The sequence below is a fragment of the Symphalangus syndactylus genome, chromosome X, assembly GCF_028878055.3.
Source record: "Symphalangus syndactylus isolate Jambi chromosome X, NHGRI_mSymSyn1-v2.1_pri, whole genome shotgun sequence".
In the NCBI taxonomy this organism is placed as follows: Eukaryota; Metazoa; Chordata; class Mammalia; order Primates; family Hylobatidae; genus Symphalangus; species Symphalangus syndactylus.
In genome coordinates, this window is record NC_072447.2 from 106,926,120 (window position 1) to 106,950,844 (window position 24,725).

Below are 24,725 nucleotides of genomic sequence, written 5' to 3' on the forward strand. Positions count from 1 at the left end.
TAAATCTCAAGTGTCTACGACTTTCTATACCTGTGTTATTTAGTGCACCTGGGAAAATGAATCATATTGTTCTAACTGTAGACACTGTAAATGTGTCTTTCTCAATATCAGCACAGTCCCCTGAATTGAAAGCAGGTAACCTTTGATATCTTTATAATCTGGATATTTCACAAGGGTGCACCTTCACACAATGATCCTCTAAATTGAAACTAGGTTTATCTATTATCTTAAGTATTTAATGTACGTACCTCTGGACCTCCTAGATAACTCAGAGTTTGGCTTCTGCCTGAAGCTTTACTTTTTAATCTGGAGCAGAAGCCAAACAGTTGTCAGACGTCTAGCAATCATTAGGACAAATGTTGAGAGTTTCTGGCTTTTCTTTCCTGGGAAACATGAGTTCTGCTACTGCAGATGTCGGCGCTCACTGATGGACACAAGTCAGGAGTTCTTACTCATTGAAGAGCTGTTTTGTGCCTGAGCACATCTAGGATTGTTCCATTTTCATATAACAAGGAATTCAACTAAAACTAACTTGATAACGAAATTAATTATCCAAAGATTGTAAGTACTGAAGTAGGGCAGCCTTGATGGTTAATTCAGCGAAGGACTCAGCTTTTTTCCGTCTTTTTCTTCTGCCATTCACAATATCACCTTCCATCCTAAGGCTGATAGCTTGATGGCTACAACAATTCCAGGAGGTAAGCAACTTCCTGAGGAAGAAGAAAAGACAATCTTTTCTGATGACTTTGTCTTATTAATGAGGACACTTTCCTCAGAAGTCCATCTGTAACCTTCCCTGAATGTCACATTGAGTGGAATTTGATCAATGCCTCTTCCTAAACAAGAGAGTACCAAGGGGATAGATTATCCCTAGACCAAAGAGACTCACTCCTGGAAATGGAATTAGCCTCTCTGTGACATGTGACTAAAAGGAGGAGAAAGTCAGTAACCTGCAGTGGCAACTATGCAAAAATGGCATCCTTTTAGTAAAGGGTTATGGTAAGCAACACAGAATATACAAAGCACTGAGGCTACAGCACAAAGAGCACAGTGACACTGACTTAGCAATTATGACCTTTAAAAACCATGTCGTTCTCATCTATTCTTTCCTGCTTTCTCCAGCCCACTCCATAATAGGAATAGATCAGAAATTTTAAAAGAACTAGAAAGATCTGCTATACACATGTGGTGCAGGATATCAAATAGTTTTCTCAGTATACACAATAATCCTGTAAAGTAGTTAATGCCAGCTCCCTTTTAAGGACGAAGAAACTGGGTTATAAAGACGTTAAATACCTTTGCTAAAGTTACACAAATAGTTAGTGACAAAGTCTGTATTCAGACTTTGGACTGTCTGGCTCTGAAATCTGGGTGCTCCCGACTCTTCTGTACAAAATCCCTTTAGAATATACTCCCAGGGCTCAGAAACTAGTTACTCTAGTCTAAGCAAGCACTTAACAATCATTAGGCAGTTAATGTAAACTATAGATTCTAATAGTATCATGCACTGCCTCTTGATGGTCATGGTGGTGGTAGTGACATACACAACTTTTCTCTCCTAGCATTAAGTTACAGTTCCTCAGACGTCATTACCAAGAATATACATATTTTTTAATTTTTAAAGATTTTTTGTAGAAACAAGGTATCACTGCATTGCCCAGGCGAGTCTTGAATTCCTGCGCTCAAGCGACCCTCCCACCTTGGCCTCCCAAAGTGCTGGAATCACAGGCATGAGCCATTGTGCATGGCCATTACCAGGAATTTTGATTTAGGAGGTCAAAAGTCTAATTTGCACTGCACATTACAAATTTTTGGGCTGAGATGTCATGTTCAGGGAGCCCCATAAATTTTCTGTACCTGGGAGTGAAAAGAGCTAATATTTATGGAGCAGCTGGGTTTTCTAGGGCAACCTAATTCCCAGATGTGATGTTCAGCAGAAAAGAAGCAGACAAAAGCAGTATGCACTGCTTTTTTTTTTTTTTTTTTAATAGAGAGGGGGTCTTGCTATGTTGCCTAGGCTGCTCTTGAGCTCCCGGACTTAAGCGATCCTCCCACCTTGGACTCCCAAAGTGCTGAGATTAAAGGTGTGAGCCACCACACCCAGCCCATTTTAAATTTTTTATTTTGCACTGCTCTTTAGCTTCCCTGTTAAAACCGATAGCCAGGCTTCCAGTTTCAGTTCCAACATATAAGAACTTGTAAGTCATTACTCCTGTACTTACACCAGGAAAAAACCTGAACAAACAGAATCAACAACATTTCTTAGATTCTTCAAAGAACTGAGGTATAGGGCAGTTGACTACCCCAAATTCTGAAGGCAAATCCAGAGAGTCACACCCTATTTCTTCTTTCATAGAACAGAAACTGCTAGAGACATAAATAGGTAAGAGCACTTAAATGTAATTTTGATGAATTGCTGGAGACCGAGTGTGGAATAATATGAGAGTGAGAAACCCCTGAGGATCTGCAGTCAGGGAGGTCCCCACACTTTGGTAGGCATTACTTCCAAGAAACCCACCATATTCTTGCAATGAAGAACCCAAAAATATCTCCTCATGGCCCCTGCAGTGGGAAGGGAACTGTACTTTTGTGAAATACACCCAGAGCCTTCTTCATTTTTTTTTAAAAAAAGCCTATTCCGCAGTGGAAAAGACTTTATCAGAGCCTTATCTCAGCTGAGGGAAAGGCGTTTCTCCTATTTCAGCCCCCTTTAGGTTTCTAGTCTCATGTAAGGGAGAGAAAGGAGCTAAAATAAAACTCTTATGAAAATCAAAGCCCAGGGACACAGGCCCACAAAAGACTGAAATTTAATCATAATATTATAGAACACTTTCTCTCCTCTGCACTTCACCACCATGCTAACAAGCCTTTATTATAATAATAGTGGATAACAGTGAATAACACAGCTAAAAGAGCTGCAAAATATAAACTCTCCCTGAGAAGAATATTTAGGGAAATGCTAGAAATCAAAAATACTGTAACAGAGCCCAGGCACAGTGGCTCACACCTGTAATCCCAACACTTTGGGAGGCTGAGGTGGGTAGATCACCTGAGGTCAGGAGTTCAAGATCAGCCTGGCCAACATGGAGAAACCCCATCTCTACTAAAAGTACAAAAATTAGCCAGGCGTGGTGGCGGGTGCCTGTAATCCCAGCTACTCAGGAGGCTGAGGCAGGAGAACTGCTTGAACCCAGGAGGTGGAGGTTGCAGTGAGCCAAGAACCTGCCACTGCACTCCAGCAAATGGAGAATGCCTTTGATGGGATTATCAGTAGACTGGACACAGTTGAGGAAAGACTCAGCAAGCTTGAGTAGCAGTCCCGAATCTTTTTGGCACCAGGGGCAGGTTTTGTGGAAGACAATTTTTCCATAGACTGGGGGCAAATGGCATGGTTTCGGGACGATTGAAGTGCATTGCATGTATTATGTACTTTATTTCTATTATTATTACATTGTAATAGATGATGAAATAATTATACAACTCACCATAATGTAGAATCACTGGGAGCCCGGAGCTTGTTTTTGTAAAGCTAGATGGTCCCATCTTGGGGTGATGGGAGGCAGTGACAGATCATCAGGCATTAGATTCTCATAAGGAGCATGCAACCTAGATCCTTCACATGTGCAGTTCACAGTATGGTTTGTGCTCTTATGAGAATCTAATGCCACTGCTGATCTTCCAGAAGGCAGAGCTCAGGCAGTAATGAAAGTGATGGGGAGTGGCTGTATATACAGATGAAGATTTACTGGCTAGCCCGCCACTCACCTCCCGCTGTGTGACCCAGTTCCTAACAGGCCATGGACGGGTCCAGGTCCGTGGCCTGGGGGCTGGGGACTCTTGAGCTTGAGGATGGGTCAATAGTGTAAACCAAAAAGTATGTAAGACATGTCTCAATTGATTTAGAAGTTTATTTTGCCAAGATGAAGACATTCCCAGAAGAAAAGAGCATGGAATCACAGAAACGGTCTGTGGTCTGTGCCTTTATCCAAAGATAATTTTGAGGGCTTCAATATTTAAATGGGAACAGCAGGCTAGAGGGGAAGAGGGGGGGTACAGTAATCCACATGATGCAAGGGAAAAGGAGCAGAAACAGGAATAGTCAATTCTGTATTCCTCTGGCTCACAGTAAATCAGCACTTTACATAAGATAAAGAAAATGTGTAGTATCTACCTGTGGAGATATTTAACCTTTTATCTGTAGCTATCTGCTTAGGAACAAAAAAAAAGAAAGGTATTTTATTGCATGACTCAGCTTTCAGCTTAATATTTTCCTTTTGGCATAGTGAATCAGGGTCCTGGGTTTTTATTTTCTTTTCATAATAGAAACTTCCAAATTGAAATGAAAAAAGAACTGAACATTGAAGCACTGTGGGATTATTTTAAAAGGTATAACATATGCATAGTTGGAATACTAGAAAGAAAACAGTGAATTTGGAGCAGAAGAAATATTTCAAATAATAACAGCTGAGAATTTTCCAAAATCAATGACAAACATCCAACCACAGATCCAGGAATTTTAGAAAATGCCAAGCAGGATAAATACCAAAAAACTCTACACCTAGGTGTTACCAGTGGAAGGTATCCAAGTTACCGACAGTGAATCCATACAGGTCTGCAGCAAACTCAATTCTTGCCTGCTCAGAAGAAAGAATTTGACTAAGGGGCATAAAGCAGAAAAAGAGACCGAGGCAAATTTCAGAGCAGGAGTGGAAGTTTATGTAAAAAGGCTTCAGGGGCCAGGCGCCGTGGCTCACGCCTATAATCCCAGCACTTTGGGTGGCCGAGGCAGGCAGATCACAAGGTCAGGGGTTTGAGACCAGCCTGACCAACGTGGTGAAACCCTGTCTCTACTAAAAATAAAAAAATAAAAATAAAAAAACCCAGCTGGGCGTGGTGGTACATGCCTGCAATCCTAGCTACTCAGGAGGCTGAGGCAGGAGAATCACTTGAACCCAGGAAGCGGAGGTTGCAGTGAGCCGAGATCACGCCACTGCACTCCAGCCTGGGCAACAGAGCGAGACTCCAACTCAAAAAAAAAAAAGAAAAAAAAAAGGCTTCAGAACAGGAAAGAAAGGGGAGTACGCTTGGAAGAGACCCAAGCGGGCAACTTGAAGGACAAGCGCACAGTTTAACTTTGATCCTAGGATTTTATAGGCTGGTTCCTTTCCCATGATTCTTCCATTAATGTGGTCTGCCCGCATGTGAGGTGCCCTCCTTACCCTTGGGAAGCGAGCACGCACAGTGTGTTTAGAAAGTTGCATGCATGCCCATCTGAGGCTTTCTTCCCTTTTCTAGTGGAGTGCCCCCAGAATGTCATACTCTGTCATTCTGTCTCTTAATGCATATGCCTGGGAAATTGCTTCTCCCTGGTATCTGCATTCTATTAACACTTTAGTGCAATAGGTGTGGACTATCAGGAAATGGCTGCTCCTTCATGCCAGCTGCCAACTATCACTTTTAAAGAGGCAATGGGATAATTGCGGAACCATCACCTGACATTCCTAGTAGGTGGGGGGAGAGCCCTCTCTTGCCCTGCTCATGCCTGTCTACCTGTAACATTCCCCCCCAAGAGCCTAAGACCCCAAATCTTTGGGGAAAAATGGACAAAAGTCAGTCTTCTGTAAACTGCTTTCCACTGACAAAGGGACAGTGGTGGTTCAGTGGGTCTTGGCCTCTTGCTAGCTGACAGGGCAGGAACGTCATTCCGCGGGTTGGTGAAAGCAGTATCTAGCCAGGTCCAAGGGAGTCAGGGGCAGGATTTTGCCTCCTTCCTGTCCCACTGATGATCAGTCTAGGGGTCCCCAATATTCAAGGGTGTCTCTTGAATATTGAGAGGATGATATCCCTCACTGAAGATCATCTGGAGCTTGATGACCCATCCTTTTTGTTTCTTCTGAGCTGCATCAAGAGATCACTGGTTGGTTTATAGGAATAAGCAGGGTTAGTCCAAAATGCAGATAAAAACTTAAAAACAACTGATGAGACTAGATTCTAATAGTAGGTATATAATAATTTTTGAAAAATATTTTTCTCTCTCCAGTCCTCGTGATTTTTTTAAAATTATGATAGGACTGATTTGTTTGGAAAGTAAACTTTAGTCTTATTATACTTAGCCTGATTATTTGCATAAAGCCCAGCAAGAATAATTTTTTTTCACGTAGGCTTTTAAAATTTGCTTTGATGGAACTCTGTTCCATAAGTAATCTCAGATAATACTTTTTAAAACTGAGCTCACCCATGGGTTTGTACCTTCAAATACCTATGAGTTGAGTAAATTTCTTTTTTTGAGGTTCCAAAATAACTTGGGGCTCCTAGGCCTGTCAGAAAATGACATTCTTTACATACCACAGGTCAGGAACCCTGTACAGGGACTGTGTAGACAAGGTATGAGGCCAGTTTTCCCAAAGGGATTTTATTGGCTCTATAACTCAAGCTTGATTCCTTAAATGAAGACACATCATTCCAGTCAAAGACTTGGTAAAACAACCAGTTTCTCCCATTGCCCTATTGCAAAAGAAAGCATTCTTATTGCACTTATGCAAGTAACTATATTGCCATAAGAATACTTAAAAATTGGCTGGGTGCAGTGGCTCACGCCTGTAATCCCGGCACTTTGGGAGGCCGAGGCAGGAGCATCACCTGAGGTCAGGAGTTCGAGACCAGCCTGACCAACATGGTGAAACCCCGTCTCTACTACAAATACAAAAAAAATTAGCCAGGCATGGTGGTGGACACCTGTAATCCCAGCTACTCGGGGAGCTGAGACAGGAGAATTGCTTGAACTTGGGAGGCAGAGGTTGCAGTGAGCCGAGATCACACCACTGCACTCCAGCCTGGGCAACAAAGAGCGAAACTCCATCTCAAAAAAAAAAAAAAAAAAAGTCACAAATTGTTTCCAAATTCTGGAAAAATCAGGTAGAGAGAAAGGAATAGGCTCCAAATTTTCTTCACAGGAGTATACTTTACTCAATTGTTAAAAGCTGTAGGGGTGGAGCCAAGATGGCCGAATAGGAACAGCTCCGGTCTCCAGCTCCCAGCCCCAGCGACACAGAAGACGGGTGATTTCTGCATTTCTGCTTGAGGTACCGGTTTCATCTCACTAGGGAGTGCCTAACAGTGGGTTCAGGACAGTCGGTGAAGCACACTGTGCGCGAGCTGAAGCAGGGCGAGGCATTGCCTCACTCAGGAAGCGCAAGGGGTCAGGGAGTTCCCTTTCCTAGTCAAAGAAAGGGGAAACAGACGGCACCTGGAATATCGGGTCAGTCCCATCCTAATACTGCGCTTTTCCAACGGGCCTGGAAAACGGCACACTAGGAGATTGTGTCCCGCACCTGGCTCGGAGGGTCCTATGCCCACAGAGTCTTGCTGATTGCTAGCACAGCAGTCTGAGATCACGCTGCAAGGTGGCAACGAGGCTGGGGGAGGGGCGCCCGCCATTGCCCAGGCTTGCTTAGGTAAACAAAGCAGCCAGGAAGCTTGAACTGGGTGGAGCCCACCACAGCTCAAGGAGGCCTGCCTGCCTCTGTAGGCTCCACCTCTGGGGGCAGGGCACAGACAACCAAAAACTCAGCGAGAACCTCCACAGCCTTAAATGTCCCTGTCTGACTGACAGCTTTGAAGAGAGTAGTGGTTCTCCCAGCACGCAGCTGGAGATCTGAGAACGGACAGACTGCCTCCTAAAGTGGGTCCCTCACCCCTGAGCAGCCTAACTGGGAGGCACCCCCCCAGTAGGGACAGACTGACACCTCATTCAACCGGGTACTCCTCTGAGACAAAACTTTCAGAGGAACTATCAGACAGCTGAATTTGTGGTCTCACGAAAATCCGCTGTTCTGCAGCCACCGGTGCTGACACCCAGCCAAACAGGGTCTGGAGTGGACCTCTAGTAAACTCCAACAGACCTGCAGCTGAGGGTCTTGTCTGGTAGAAGGAAAATTAACAAACAGAAAGGACATCCACACCAAAAACCCATCTGTACATCACCATCATCGAAGACAAAAAGTAGACAAAACCACAAAGATGGGGAAAAAACACACCAAAAAAACTGGAAACTCTAAAAAACAGAGCACCTCTCCTCCTCCAAAGGAACGCAGTTCCTCACCAGCAACGGAACAAAGCTGGATGGAGGATGACTTTGATGAGTTGAGAGAAGAAGGCTTCAGACGATCAAACTACTCTGAGCTACGAGAGGAAATTCAAAACAATAGCAAAGAAGTTAAAAACTTTGAAAAAAAATTAGAAGAATGGATAACTAGAATAACCAATGGAGAGAAGGGCTTAAAGGAGATGATGGAGCTGAAAGCCAAGTTTCGAGAACTACGCGAAGAATGCAGAAGCCTCAGTAGCAGATGCGATCAACTGGAAGAAAGGGCATCGCTGATAGAAGATGAAATGAATGAAATGAAGAGAGAAGGGAAGTTTAGAGAAAAAAGAATAAAAAGAAATGAACAAAGCCTCCAAGAAATTTGGGACTATGTGAAAAGACCAAACCTACGTCTGATTGGTGTACCTGAAAATGATGGGGAGAATGGAACCAAGTTGGAAAACACTCTGCAAGATATTATCCAGGAGAACTTCCCCAATCTAGCAAGGCAGGCCAGCATTCAGATTCAGGAAATACAGAGAACGCCACAAAGATACTCCTCGAGAAGGGCAACTCCAAGACACATAATTGTCAGATTCACCAAAGTTGAAATGAAGGAAAAAATGTTAAGGGCAGCAAGAGAGAAAGGTCGGGTTACCCACAAAGGGAAGCCCATCAGACTAACAGCTGATCTCTCAGCAGAAACTCTACAAGCCAGAAGAGAGTGGGGGCCGATATTCAACATTCTTAAAGAAAAGAATTTTCAACCCAGAATTTCCTATCCCGCCAAACTAAGCTTCATAAGTGAAGGAGAAATAAAATACTTTACAGACAAGCAAACACTGAGTGATTTTGTCACCACCAGGCCTGCCCTAAAAGAGCTCCTGAAGGAAGCACTAAACATGGAAAGGAACAACCGGTACCAGCCCCTGCAAAAACATGCCAAATTGTAAAGACCATCGAGGCTAGGAAGAAACTATAGCAACTAACGAGCAAAATAACCAACTAATATCATAATGACAGGATCAGATTCACACATAACAATATTCACGTTAAATGTAAATGGACTAAATGCTCCAATCAAAAGACACAGACTGGCAAACTGGATAAGGAGTCAGGACCCATCAGTGTGCTGTATTCAGGAAACCCATCTCACGTGCAGAGACACACATAGACTCAAAATAAAGGGATGGAGGAAGATCTATCAAGCAACTGGAAAACAAAAAAAGGCAGGGGTTGCAATCCTAGTCTCTGATAAAATAGACTTTAAACCAACAAAGATCAAAAGAGACAAAGAAGGCCATTACATAATGGTAAAGGGATCAATTCAAGAAGAAGAGCTAACTATCCTAAATATATATGCACCCAACACAGGAGCACCCAGATTCATAAAGCAAGTCCTCAGTGACCTACAAAGGGACTTAAACTCCCACACAATAATAATGGGAGATTTTAACACCCCACTGTCAGCATCAGACAGATCAACGAGACAGAAAGTTAACAAGGATATCCAGGAATTGAACTCAGCTCTACATAAAGTGGACCTAATAGACATCTACAGAACTCTCCACCCCAAATCAACAGAATATACATTTTTTTCAGCACCACACCACACCTATTCCAAAATTGACCACATAGTTGGAAGTAAAGCTCTTCTCAGCAAATGTAAAAGAACAGAGATTATAACAAACTGTCTCTCAGACCACAGTGCAATCAAACTAGAACTCAGGATTAAGAAACTCAGTCAAAACCGCTCAACTACATGGAAACTGAACAACCTGCTCCTGAATGACTATTGGGTACATAATGAAATGAAGGCAGAAATAAAGATGTTCTTTGAAACCAATGAGAACAAAGACACAACATACCAGAATCTCTGGGACACGTTCAAAGCAGTGTGTAGAGGGAAATTTATAGCACTAAATGCCCACAAGAGAAAGCAGGAAAGATCCAAAATTGACACCCTAACATCACAATTAAAAGAACTAGAAAAGCAAGAGCAAACACATTCAAAAGCTAGCAGAAGGCTAGAAATAACTAAAATCAGAGCAGAACTGAAGGAAATAGAGACACAAAAAACCCTTCAAAAAATTAATGAATCCAGGAGCTGGTTTTTTGAAAAGATCAACAAAATTGATGGACCGCTAGCAAGACTAATAAAGAAGAAAAGAGAGAAGAATCAAATAGATGCAATAAAAAACGAAAAAGGGGATATCACCACCGATCCCACAGAAATACAATCTACCATCAGAGAATACTACAAACACCTCTATGCAAATAAACTAGAAAATCTAGAAGAAATGGATAAATTCCTCGACAAATACACCCTCCCAAGACTAAACCAGGAAGAAGTTGAATCTCTGAATAGACCAATAACAGGTTCTGAAATTGTGGCAATAATCAATAGCTTACCAACCAAAAAGAGTCCAGGACCTGATGGATTCACAGCTGAATTCTACCAGAGGTACAAGGAGGAACTGGTACCATTCCTTCTGAAACTATTCCAATCGATAGAAAAAGAGGGAATCCTCCCTAACACATTTTATGAAGCCAGCATCGTCCTGATACCAAAACCTGGCAGAGACATAATCAAAAAAGAGAATTTCAGACCAATATCCTTGATGAACATTGATGCAAAAATCCTCAATAAAATACTGGCAAACCGAATCCAGCAGCACATCAAAAAGCTTATCCACCATGATCAAGTGGGCTTCATCCCTGGGATGCAAGGCTGGTTCAACATATGCAAATCAATAAATGTAATCCAGCATATAAACAGAACCAAAGACAAAAACCACATGATTATCTCAACAGATGCAGAAAAGGCCTTTGACAAAATTCAACAACCCTTCATGCTAAAAACTCTCAATAAATTAGGTATTGATGGGACGTATCTCAAAATAATAAGAGCTATCTATGACAAACCCACAGCCAATATCATACTGAATGGGCAAAAACTGGAAGCATTCCCTCTGAAAACTGGCACAAGACAGGGATGCCCTCTCTCACCGCTCCTATTCAACATAGTGCTGGAAGTTCTGGCCAGAGCAATCAGGCAGGAGAAGGAAATAAAGGGTATTCAATTAGGAAAAGAGGAAGTCAAATTGTCCCTGTTTGCAGATGACATGATTGTATATCTAGAAAACCCCATTGTCTCAGCCCAAAATCTCCTTAAGCTGATTAGCAACTTCAGCAAAGTCTCAGGATACAAAATTAATGTACAAAAATCACAAGCATTCTTGTACACCAATAACAGACAAACAGAGAGCCAAATCATGAGTGAACTCCCATTCACAATTGCTTCAAAGAGAATAAAATACCTAGGAATCCAACTTACAAGGGATGTGAAGGACCTCTTCAAGGAGAACTACAAACCACTGCTCAATGAAATAAAAGAGGATACAAACAAATGGAAGAACATTCCATGCTCATGGGTTGGAAGAATCAATATCGTGAAAATGGCCATACTGCCCAAGGTAATTTATAGATTCAATGCCATCCCCATCAAGCTACCAATGACTTTCTTCACAGAATTGGAAAAAACTACTTTAAAGTTCATATGGAACCAAAAAAGAGCCCGCATCGCCAAGTCAATCCTAAGCCAAAAGAACAAAGCTGGAGGCATCACGCTACCTGACTTTAAACTCTACTACAAGGCTACAGTAACCAAAACAGCATGGTACTGGTACCACAACACAGACATAGATCAATGGAACAGAACAGAGCCCTCAGAAATGATGCCGCATAGCTACAACTATCTGATCTTTGACAAACCTGACAAAAACAAGCAATGGGGAAAGGATTCCCTATTTAATAAATGGTGCTGGGAAAACTGGCTAGCCATATGTAGAAAGCTGCAACTGGATCCCTTCCTTACACCTTATACAAAAATTAATTCAAGATGGATTAAAGACTTAAATGTTAGACCTAAAACCATTAAAATCCTACAAGAAAACCTAGGCAATACCATTCAGGACATAGGCGTGGGCAAGGACTTCATGTCTAAAACACCAAAAGCAATGGCAACAAAAGCCAAAATCGACAAATGGGATCTCATTAAACTAAAGAGCTTCTGCACAGCAAAAGAAACTACCATCAGAGTGAACAGGCAACCTACACAATGGGAGAAAATTTTTGCAACCTACTCATCTGACAAAGGGCTGATATCCAGAATCTACAATGAACTCAAACAAATTTACAAGAAAAAAACAAACAACCCCATCAAAAAGTGGGCAGAGGACATGAACAGACACTTCTCAAAAGAAGACATTTATGCAGCCAAAAAACACATGAAGAAATGCTCATCATCACTGGCCATCAGAGAAATGCAAATCAAAACCACAGTGAGATACCATCTCACACCAGTTAGAATGGCCATCATTAAAAAATCAGGAAACAACAGGTGCTGGAGAGGATGTGGAGAAATAGGAACACTTTTACACTGTTGGTGGGACTGTAAACTAGTTCAACCATTGTGGAAGTCAGTGTGGCGATTCCTCAGGGATCTAGAACTAGAAATACCATTTGACCCAGCCATCCCATTACTGGGTATATACCCAAAGGACTATAAATCATGCTGCTATAAAGACACATGCACACGTATGTTTATTGCGGCACTATTCACAATAGCAAAGAGTTGGAACCAACCCAAATGTCCAACAACGATAGACTGGATTAAGAAAAGGTGGCACATATACACCATGGAATACTATGCAGCCATAAAAAATGATGAGTTCGTGTCCTTTGTAGGGACATGGATGAAACTGGAAAACATCATTCTCAGTAAACTATCGCAAGGACAAAAAACCAAACACCGCATGTTCTCACTCATAGGTGGGAATTGAACAATGAGAACTCATGGACACAGGAAGGGGAACATCACGCTCCGGGGACTGTTGTGGGGTGGGGGGAGGGGGGAGGGACAGCATTAGGAGATACACCTAATGCTAAATGACGAGTTAATGGGTGCAGGAAATCAACATGGCACATGGATACATATGTAACAAACCTGCACATTGTGCACAACATGTACCCTAAAACCCTAAAGTATAATAAAAAAAAAAAAAAGCTGTAAATAACTCAAAAGAAAAGTTTTCTTGAATCTGAAAAATAAAGGATCAGCAACATTTTAAGCAAAATGTTAAAAAAAAGATGACTTCAGTCTTTTATTAGTTTTGTCCATTCAGTTAACCCCTGTTCTGCTTGATATTCATGAACATTTCAGCTCTCCATGAAAGTCCTGAAAGGTATTTTTTTCCTTTATTTTAATGTCACTTTCACTGGCATCCGTGTGAAGAGACCACCAAACAGGCTTTGTGTGAGCAACAAGGCTGTTTATTTCACCTGGGTGCAGGCGAGCTGAGTCCGAAAAGAGAGTCAGAGAAGGGAGATAGGGGTGGAGCTGTTTTATAGGACTTGGGTAGGTAAAGGAAAATTACAGTCAAAGGGGGTTGTTCTCTGGCTGGCAGGGGCGGGGGTTACAAGGTTCTCAGTGAGGGGGCTTTTGAGCCAGGATGAGCCAGGAGAAGGAATTTCATAAGGTAATGTCATCAGTTAAGGCAGGGACCAGCCATTTTCACTTCTCTTGTGATTCTTCAGTTACTTCAGGCCATCTGGATGTATACCTGCAGGTCACAGGGGATATGATGGCTTAGCTTGGGCTCAGAGGCCTGACAGTCAAAATCTCCAAAGTTACCAGAAACTTGCATTCAGGAACACCTGTCAGTTCTATAGCTGATTATAAAACACCATTTAAAGAGGATCAAAACAAGACAGGCCAGGCATGGTGGCTCACGCCTGAAATCCCAGCACTTTGGGAGGCCAAGGCAGGCGGATCACAAGGTCAGGAGTTTGAGACCAGCCTGGCCAATATGGCGAAACCCCGTCTCTACTAAAAATACAAAAATTAGCCAGGCGTGGTGGCAGATGCCTGTAGTCCCAGCTACTCAGGAGGCTGAGGAAGCAGAATCACTAGAACCTGAGAGACAGAGGTTGCAGTGAGCCGAGATTGGGCTACTGCACTCCAGCCTGGGCAACAGAGTGAGACTCTGTCTCAAAAAAAAAAAAGACAATTGTCTGTGGATGATGAAAAGTCCAAGGGCAGCCACAGTTAAAGACACATTGACAAGGAAATTTCTTACCTCTGTGGCACACAAGAATTTTACATAGCAGTTCTAATTATTAATAATACCCACTAAGTTATATCAGAGTCTCATAATTTTGGAACACATATTAATAACATATTTATGCAAATACAGCCCAAAGAAAGCCAAATACAATTTCATATTTGACAATGCTTCCTTATACCAAATAAGCCAACTATGTCATTTTTGGACTTTAGAGGACCTGATATCTAAAATATTAATTAGGTCAGAAATAGACATGATTTATAATTTAATTTTGGAAAGTTTGTCAAATATCAAAGATTTTAAACACTTGATATTATAAAATAAAATCCCAGGTCACCATAAGTCATTCACTTAGCCAACCTATAGTTTATTTGAAAGGCAAACAAAAATCTTTCATTATTTTTTAATATTACACGAAAATCTTGTTCAAGAGAGCTAAATTTCACCTTTGCATTAGTGTCAAACCGAATTCTTAATAAAATGTTATAGACAAATCTAATTTTAATGTCTGACCATAAAGTAAGATTCTCATAAACCTTTTATAACACTTTACAACTTCTTTTGTTAAAGAGCAGATCAGTGCTCCAAGAAAACTCTGTTGTGCCTTTATTCCAATGTTCAACTTATGGAAAAATTGTATAATACCCCTTTAACTTTAGCCAATATGTTTCCACACAGAATCTCTCTTTTGTTTTTTTTTTTTTTTTGAGACGACATCTTGCTCTGTCGCCCAGGCTGAAGTGCAGTGGCGCCATCTCAGCTCACTGCAAGCTCCGCCTCCCGGGTTCAAGCAATTCTCTGCCTCAGCCTCCCAAGTAGCTGGGACTACAGGCACCTGCCACCACACCTGGCTAATTTTTTTTTTTTGTATTTTTAGTAGAGACGGGGGTTTCACCATTTTAGCCAGGATGGTCTCGATCTCCTGACCTCATGATCCGCCCACCTCGGCCTTCCAAAGTGCTGGGATTACAGGCGTGAGCCACTGCGCCCGGCCGAATCTCTTTTGCAATATATTTTTCACAAACTTTCCACAACTTGTTCAAACCCTCAGATGTTTCCTATCTAACTTAAAATAATCCTTTAACCCTCTAAACTAGGCAAGAAATCCACATTCCCATTCCTTCTTGTAATCTTTTACCAAATGCACATTTTACTTTCCTTGCACACCTTGCATGTAAAACTGTTTCTTCAGTAGTTTCAAATACATGTTACGCTGTTGACTCTTAGCAACTTTTGCTGAAAAATCTGGTTAGTAAGCTATTTTAATTATGTACTAGATTTGGAGCCTAGGACACCAGGCAGAAGTGCAGATAAGGGCTCTTTCCAGCATGGCCAGGGATATGGCTAACTCCACATGTCGTTAGGCTTTATCTAGCAGTAAAGCAGGCAAGTTGAACAATTTTCAAAAGCCAAAGAATCAGTTTATGACCTTAAAGCATTTAGCAAACCTAATATCTGACTTGCATAATTTAGACCAAATGTCTAAATTTTTGAAGATATTTTTATTTTGCCAATAATCCTAAAACTGTCTTTATTTCCAAAAGATTATTTAGGTCACATGAACTAAAAGGCATTACAGTTTAAATTTTCTGACAATATTTAAGCATTTATTTTTTAACACCAATTAATTAGAGCTCTTTTATATAAACATCACACACGACACATATGAATACATAGAAGATTCAGTAGTTGTAAGATTTTTCATTTGCCACTTTTTGTTTCTTAATTGGATTATTGGCTTCAGGGTGGAGTCTTTGGAAGAACAGAGTGGAGAAAGCATACAGTTTCCAGAGCCTAATAAGCAGATACAGCTGGAAGGCAAAAAGGGATCCCCAAATTAAGGGTCACATCGTTATAGTGGATCCTGGATCCCCAAAAGAGAGATGCTATGGAGCAAGACAGTACAATGATTTTACCATACATTTCATTGCAAAATGATCCAATGCCAATCAGCCCATTCCCCATGGGAGTCTTATCTCTCATTGGGGGCTGGGGATGTTGCTGTACCTTCCAGGTGGCCAAGAGCATGCTTCTCTGACCCAAACGTGCAAGTATTCCTCCATAACTGCCATTAGCCATCCATATATTTCCTGCCTGGTTATTACCAAAGTTCTTTCATAATGTGAAGTAATTTCTGAAACTCCCAAAAGTGAAAAGCAGGTAACGCAATGCAAACAGAGCCTTAGATTTTTAAGAGGGATCTATCCACTTTCAATTCCTGGGGTTCCATGGGGAAACCAGAGGTTTTTCCCAAAACGGGGTCTGTGGCACCTCCTCTTATTTTCCCAAGGAGTCCCAAGCTGTTAGAAATTATCTTAGGTCCTTTCATGTGTGCATTAAGAGTGGCAAGAAGACAAAATAAGAAAAGCAATTCAATTGACTGAGAACAAAAAACCTTTTTTTCTTCAGAAAAACAAGATTCAAGAAGAGAAAAAAACAAAGGCCTTTTAAATATATGTATAGCCTGGATATCTGCTTTTAACTAAGCTGACTTTTAACCATAGTGTTCCTAAGAAAATCCTTTTAAATCTCTTATTACTTGACTTTAGCCTAGCCAAACAGCCAATACTTGTGGTTTTTGAACTTTACCAAAAGTAACCTCACAGGTGAAACCAATAAGCCTTAACTAAGGTTATGACTTATCCATGAGTGTACGAGGTATTTTCAAAGAGGTGGTAAGCAGTTTTTACAAGATTTAGAGTCTACAAAGGTAGCTTCGACAAAGGAAAATTCAAGAAGGGAAGTCAGAAGTCATTCATGGAGGGGCAGAGAATACATTGATTTCCACCATTCCTGCTACTGGTTTGCATAGAGAGAGAGAAGCCAGAAGTCTGGTAAGAATTCCTACCCTTCTACCAGCATGCCTGGCTGCTGGCTTCAGGGTTCCCTTTCCCTGAGCAGCCCTAGCGACCCTGCTTGCCGCACCCTGGGGACCAAGCCACAACACCAAGGAAAAATCATCTTTTTTCCATTTCATGGCAACTTTGAACTAGACAAAAGTCATTTTCTGTTAGAAAGTTAAGGTTTGTACTGCATGTTGCCATGTGTGTCCTGAGAAGGGAGAGTAGATAAAGAGGTTGTCTACATACTGTAGAAGTTATCCCCTCTCAAGAGATTTCTCAGATTTTTGCTAGGGCTTGTCTGAATAAGTGTGGGCTATTTTAGACATTACCAGGGACAGGTGGGAGAATGGCAATTGTTCCCTTAAGTAATATAAAGTGGTGTGAATCTTTTGTTTTGAGGGAGGGGATGCCATTTGCCCCACCTAACGGGCTTAGCCCTGTTCTCTTTATTCTACTCTGGGTTATAAAAGACTTAAGAAGCTAATCTGAGGACCTCCTGCACAGGGGTTCCAAGGCTGACTCTTGTAATTGCTTCCCAGTTTCTTTTTAAGCCAAGCAGTTTAAGGTTTGAGGAAATTAAAATTTTCCCAGTTTGGGGGAATGCATCCAAGGGGCAAGTCCTGTGGTATGGAGACACAATTCCCATCTGCCATTTGCGAAGAGAGAACAGAGGAGGAAAAAGAGGAAAAGGGAAAAAGGTGTCCTCACTTTCTTCCTATTATTCCAAATGGGGCATCCCCTCTCATCCTGGGTTCTAGACTTAACCATTCTTTACCATGTACCCATGGTCCCATCTCATCACAATTACCCACTTGAGAACAGAGAACAGAAGAGATACTGGAGTGAACAGTGAGCCCCTGTCCATCCCTGGGGTTCCAGAATTAACTGGTCCTGACTGCGTACCTGCCTGGCCTTTCATCTTTTTTCCAATGGTAATCTGTTAGGCTAGGACCACCCTTTTTAGGTTCCAGACTTAACCAGTCTTTACTGTGTATCCATGGTCCCATCTCATCACAATTACCTGCTGGAGAATAGAGGAGATACTGGAGTGAACCGTGGGCCCCTGTCCATTCCTGGGGTTCTGGAATTAATTGGTTCTTACTGTGTAACCCCCAGTGTTTCATTTCTGTTCCACTGCTAATCTGTCAGCCTGGGCCACCCTTCATCTCTGTCCTATGGGTCTCTTGCGTGAATGCTGAAAATTTGAGACAGGCCTCAGTTAATTTAGAAAGTTTATTTTGCCAAGGTTGAGGACACACGCCAGTGACACAGCCTCAGGAAGTCCTGAGGACATGTGCCTAAAGTGGTTGAGGCACAGCTTGGTTTTATACATTTTAGGGAGAGATGAGATATCAATCAATATATGTAAGAAGTACATTGGTTCTGTCCAGAATGGTGGGGGCAACTGGAAGCAGAGAGGGGGCTTCCAGGTCACAGGTAGGTGAGAGACAAATGGTTGCATTCTTTTGAGTTTCTGATAAGCTTTTCCAAAGGAGGCAATCAGAATAAGCCTCTATCAGAGTGAGCAGAGGGATGACTTTGAATAGAATGGGAGGCAGATATGCCCAGCTTGAATGTTCCCTTTAGCTAGGATTTTGAGGGCACAAGATATTTTCCTTTCACACTTGCATCAGTGGCCTTTGACCAGCCTATATCCTTGTTCCCATGGCCTTATAGTGACTCTCACTCAGAGGATTTTAGTAATAAAATAATTATCTTTTTTCTTAGAAGCCTGTTTTCTCTGTTAACTGCCACAGCGGCTGGACTTCCCTCCCCCCTCCCTTAGAATATGACCTTGAAAGTCTTGATGCACATTGAGAAGGGCATGGAAGTAATTTGAGAAATGGAGGCTATAGGAGGAAGTGGAAAGAAGCAAGAGGAATACTCATGGAAAGCCTTCATATCCTCATGAAAACAGGAGCCTTTGTATTCAAGAGGGTAACGTTTATTTGCCCTCTGAACATAAAGCAGTAACCTCTGAGGACTTGAGGCTTGGGGTAAGAATTTCTCCTCCTCCCAAAGTGGTGGTGGCTTAAAAAGCAAGAGGGTGGGATCCTTAAAGGACCAGAGTGAAGCACTATGCAGGCAGACAAGCTGCTTTTAAAAGCCATCAGAAAACTTAGTGCTGGGGCATAACAGGAACAAAATGCACATGATAAGTTGTAAGAAGTCGGCAGCACTGGAGTTCCAATTAGTGTTCTGGCCACATGCCAGCAGACAGGGGAAAGACGGAATGTCACCCGAGATAGTAAAAACAAATATAAACCTTGGGGGATTATCCACAAGGGAGCCTGTGCCTTTGCTGCTGCACAAATGCAGAGAGCCATGGGCGCACGAATAATAGGGAGTGTGTGTTTTAGAAGTCATGTGGCATGCAAAGTGAAAGCAAAGAAGCAGACTTTCACCCAAGGCAGAAGGTCTGGTGGGCGTGAAAAGCCATTTTAGAACACACACACAGAAAACAGAAGAATGGGTGGTATACATTTTTGGAAAAGAGCCAATTTTAGTTGGAAAGAAAAAGCAGAGGAAATCCCAGACATTGCATGGTTTTTAGGCCTCAGCCTCACCACTCTCATGAGCCTCCTATCTAGGAGGGCCATTTCATCCTTCTGACCTACTTGGTGTTGACTCTAAGGTCCTTCCCACCCCTGCAAGCCACCCATTAGGGTGAGCTGAGAAATCAGCCACGGAAAGCAGAGTCACTTATGGAGAGAAAGAAAGAGAGAGATTGATTGATTGATTGATTGATTGGGAGAATGTAAAGGAAGAGAACAAGAGTCTCTGCCTGGTAATCCAGGGAATTCTTCCAAATCTTAACCAAGACCAACAAATGTTACTTCCATGAGTCTGCAAGAACCACAGTGTTATAGAGCTTGGGGCCCAAGTCCCTTAAAATACCTGTAAAGCCTTTCCCAGATTGTGAAGAGTACAATAAATACCTAACTTTTCAATGTCCAAAAACCAACCAACATCAACAAGCATCAAGAGCAGCCAGGGAAGCATAACCTCACCAAACAAATTAAACAAGCCACCAGCGACCAATCTTGGAAAAACAGAGATGTGTGACCTTTCAGACAGAGAAGTTGAAATAGCTGTTTTGAGGAAACTTAATGAAATTCAGGATACCACAGAGAAGGAATTCAAAATTCTATCAGATAAATTTAACAAAGACATTGAAAATAATTAAAAAGAATCAGGCAGAAATTTTGGAGCTGCATACTAAAGAATGCATTAATAGCAGAATTGATCACAAGAAAAAGAGAAGAAAAGAAAAAGAAAGAAAGGAAGGAAAGAAAGAAAAGAAAAAGAAAGAAAGGAAGGAAAGAAAGAAAAGAAAAAGAAAAGAAAAAACTGCACACAGGGGTTGGATGCCTCCAACCAAAGAAGGCAAGGCATAGATATCTCTTAACATCTGAGTCACATGGCCAATATGTTACCGGTGGCAAATAACCGAGTCTCATGGTACCTAATATGTTAAGGGTAACAAGTGTCCGAGTTACCACTGGTGAATCTGTATGGGTCTGCAGCAACCTCAATTCTTGCCTCCTCAGAAGAAAGAATTTGACTGAGGAGCATAAGGCAGAAAAAGAGACCAGGGCAAGTTTCAGAGCAAGAGTGGAAGTTTATTTTAAAAGGCTTTAGAACAGGATGGAAAGGAAAGCATGCTTGAAAGAGACCCAAGCGGGCGACTTGAAGGACAAGTGCACTGTTTAATCTCGATCCTAGGACTTTATAGGCTGGCCCCTTTCCCATGATGCTTCTGTTAGTGTGGGCTGCCTGCATGCGAGGTGCCCTCCTTATCCTTAGGAAGTGAGCATGCACAGTGTATTTGGAAAGTTATATGCATGCCCATCTGAGGCTTTCTTTCCTTTTCCAGTGGAGTGCTCCCAGAAGGTCATACTCTGCTATTTTATCTCTTAATGCATATGCCTGGGAAGTTGCTTCACCCTCGTGCCTGCATTCAATTAACACTTTAGTGCAATAGGTGTGGGCCATTAGGAAATGGCCTCTCCCTGGCACCAACTGCCAATTTTTCAATTTTAGAGAGGCAATGCAATAATTGCTAAATCATCTTCTGACAGTCCTAGTGGGTGGGGGGAGAGCCCTCTTCTGCCCCAATCATGCCTGTCTAACTCCCTGTAACATAGGCATATCATATGCAAACTGAAGAAAGACAAAGAGAAAATACTGTAAAAAAAAAAAAAAAAGAAGAAGAGAGTGGGCTGTAATATTTAAAATATTGAAAGAAATACTACCAACCTAGACCTCTGTGATTAGTAAAATTATCTTTAAACATGAAAGAGAAATAATTTCTCAGACAAACAAGAACTGAGGATATTCATTACCAGCAGACCTGCCCTGCAAGAGATGTTAAAAAGAAGTTCTTCAGGGAAAAGGTACAGTAATATAGGTCAGAAATTTATAGAAAGAAAGGGCACTGGAGAAGGAATAAATGAAGGGATGCTTGCTATTGCCCTCATCATTCTTGTCCATCTCAGTGTGCTAATGAAACCACCTTTGCAAAAATTATAGCTGATGAAATTATGACAGTGAAAGAGATCAGACCTTACCAACTCCATCTTGCTTCCAAACTTTAAGCTGTCCTTGTTCATTCCTGGGTGTAGGCCAAACTAACCTTGGGAAGGAATTTAGTTTATAGTTTAACTCTGAAACAAAATTGATAATAGCCCTTTACCAGTCCTGGGCGGGGTGTCGGGGGCGACCTTCTTGCCAGGGGACCAGTCTGCCTTTGTAGGCCTAACACATTAGCTACAAGATTAAAAATTATGGTGTAGGGGCCATACAGCCTCCGGCTGCAAGAGTTTGAACCTCCCCAAATTGCTCCTGGGAATAACATCACTGTTGCAAAACCTAAGATCAGTACTTGAGATACTTTGCAGACCCTGCCTTCCTTGTTGGAAGCAAGTAAAACTCCAAAAAAATAAAGGAGTTGTACAGCAAACTAAACTTTAGTTCTCTACCAAATTTTGGGAGATCAGGGATTCTCTGGAGGGGGGCTTCCAGGCCTCTGCAAGTTGTCCTGTTGGTTTGAGCCATAAAGATAGCTCAAGCTGGTACCAAGCACCCATAGGAGATTCGTGAAGGTCAGGAGCACCTCCACTCAGAATCCCTTTGTGGTTACCAAAATATGAACCCCAAATATCTGAGACAGGTCTCAGTCAATTGAGGAAGTTTATTTTGTCAAGGTTAAGGATGCTTCTGTGACACAGCCTCAAGAGGTCTTGACAACATGTGCCCATTGTGGTCGGGGCACAGCTTGGTTTTGTAAATTTTAGGGAGAGATGAGACATTAATACATGTAAGATGCACATTGGTTCTGTCCAGAAAGGCAGGACAACTCCAAGAGGGGAGGCGGCTTCCAGGTCAAAGGTAGATAAGAGACAAATGGTTGTATTCTTTTGAGTTTCTGATTAGCCTCTCCAAAGGAGGCAATCACATATGCATTTATCTCAGTGAGCAGAGGGGTGGCTTTGAGCTCTGTCTGTCCTTTGTCCACAGGGAATTTCCTTGTGGAAAAATGGTGAGGGATGTATGTAGCTTTTTTTTTTTTTTATCTTAGTAACTATCTTTTTTAGGAATAGAATGGGAGGCAGATTTGCCCTATGCAGTTCCCAGCTTGACTTTTCCCTTTGGCTTAGCAATTTTAGGATCCTGAGATTTATTTTCCTTTCGCAATAGACATATACTTATAATGCACACTTTCCATAAACCATATGTATTATTGTACAACTTGCATTTTCACTTTGTATTTTGAGTTATTTCCATTTTGGTATATATAGAGCTACTTCTTTTTGATATCATAGTAGGGTAGAATAGTACTTTATAAAATAAATTTATCATACTCAGTTTAATCCTTTCCCTATTGATGGTCATTTATGTAACCGCCCGATGGGTTCTTCCTGCCAGCTGCACAAACAAAATCAATTCAAGGAGACCATGGCATTGCAGTAAAGAAAGAGTTTAATTGATGTGGTGCTGGCCATGCCAAATGGGAGATGGAGTCCTGTCTTAATCTCCTGAAGAATTTGGGGGCTAGGGTTTTTCAAAGGTAGTTTGGGGGAGGTCATGGGGGTGGCTAGGCAATGGGTACTTGGTGCTGACTGGTTGGGGGTGCAATTATAGGGGTGTGGGAAATGGTCCTCCTATGTGCTGAGTCACTTCTGGATGGGGCCTCAGGAGCAGTTGGTGGGTCGAGGTGGAGCCAGACATGCAAGAAATCTGAAAAGATACCTCAAAAGGCCAATCTTAGCTTCTACAATAGTGATGTTACCTGCAGGAATAATTGGGGAAGTTGCATATGTTGTAACCTCCAGAATAACGGCTGTCAATCCTTTATGTCTACACCTTAGCAGGACTCAGCCTCCTCCATCCTCCTAGCCTGGTGGTTTCATTATTAGCTTTACAAAGGCATTTGGTTAAGTTTTGGGGAATGGCTATTATCATTTAAACTGTAAAGTAAATGTCTCCCAAAGTTATCTTATAAGCCCGGGAATAATTAAGGGCAGCTTGAAGGCCAAAGGCAAGACAGGTGTTAGCCAGATCAGATCTCCTTCACTGCCATAATTTTCCCATTGTTATAATTTATGCAAAGGTGGTTTCATTTACATTATTTACAACTAATTGCTATTAAAAGAAATTATGTATTTTAATATTCTTGCATATATTTACTTAAAGCATTATACTGGAGAAAGAAAACTCTCACATCAGAATCTTCAGGCCTATGTCCTTCATATTTAAGACAATGTGTTAAAGTTTTAATACTATTAAGCTTAAAGGACAAAGCCAATAAGAACACACAAATGTTAAGAATCATATCCTAAAGTGATTCATCAAAAAGTAGTGTGACATGCAATTGAAACTCCTGTTTCTCTTAGTATGACTAGTATCTCCTAAGTCACATATATTGGTGTGCCAGATTGAGGCATCCACAAAAGGAATACAAATGACCAGGAAAATGATCATATTTTTCTGCCTCTTTGTGCTCTATATTTTAAAATATAGGTATTGGTACTTTCAGGATTTGCTTCACAATCTCTGTCTTCCTCTCTTGCTCCCTTCCAACACTGAAAAACCATACAGAGAGCAGCTGTGGGTGGCATACTCTGGGCTAAGCCCTGGGGTTACAGGCAGCAAAGACACACCTATGAATTAGCATTGATCTGCAAACCACAGAGGGTACCATAGAATTGTCATGACTCAGTAGCCCCTCACCTCCTTCAACCCTTGACTGATAATACCGTCTACAATGTGCTGAGAACACAGTGGTGAACAATACCAAAAGGGTACTTTCATTCAGGGAACTTCCAGTCTAACAACTCAAACTCCCCATCGCTTGGAAGGGAGAGTAAAAAAAATATATATATATATATATATATATATTCAGAAGAAAAAAGCACATGCATGCATTAGGCAGGGTGCAAGGCTGGGAGAAAAGGAGGAATTGAGGAGTGCAGCTGGGATCTGGCATCTGCCTTGAGGAAGTGCGCGAATAGTGGGCCCCTCTCCTCACAGAACAGTGGAGAGGCGCCAAGACCATCCCTACCTGGTGCCATCAAAGAGAGAGGACTGTTATGAGCTCCTGCGGGTCCTGACAGGGAAAGGCCCTCTTTTGGGGGCAACTGTGGGGACGGCACAATACCAACTTGAGCC

The 24,725-nt window shown here is 41.8% G+C and overlaps 1 protein-coding gene across 2 annotated transcripts in view; it reads left to right on the top strand.

Moving 5' to 3' along the window:
* Positions 1-24,725, top strand: part of GPRASP3 (G protein-coupled receptor associated sorting protein family member 3) — a 38,635-nt gene that overhangs the window by 5,638 nt on the left and 8,272 nt on the right. The window lies entirely within an intron of this gene.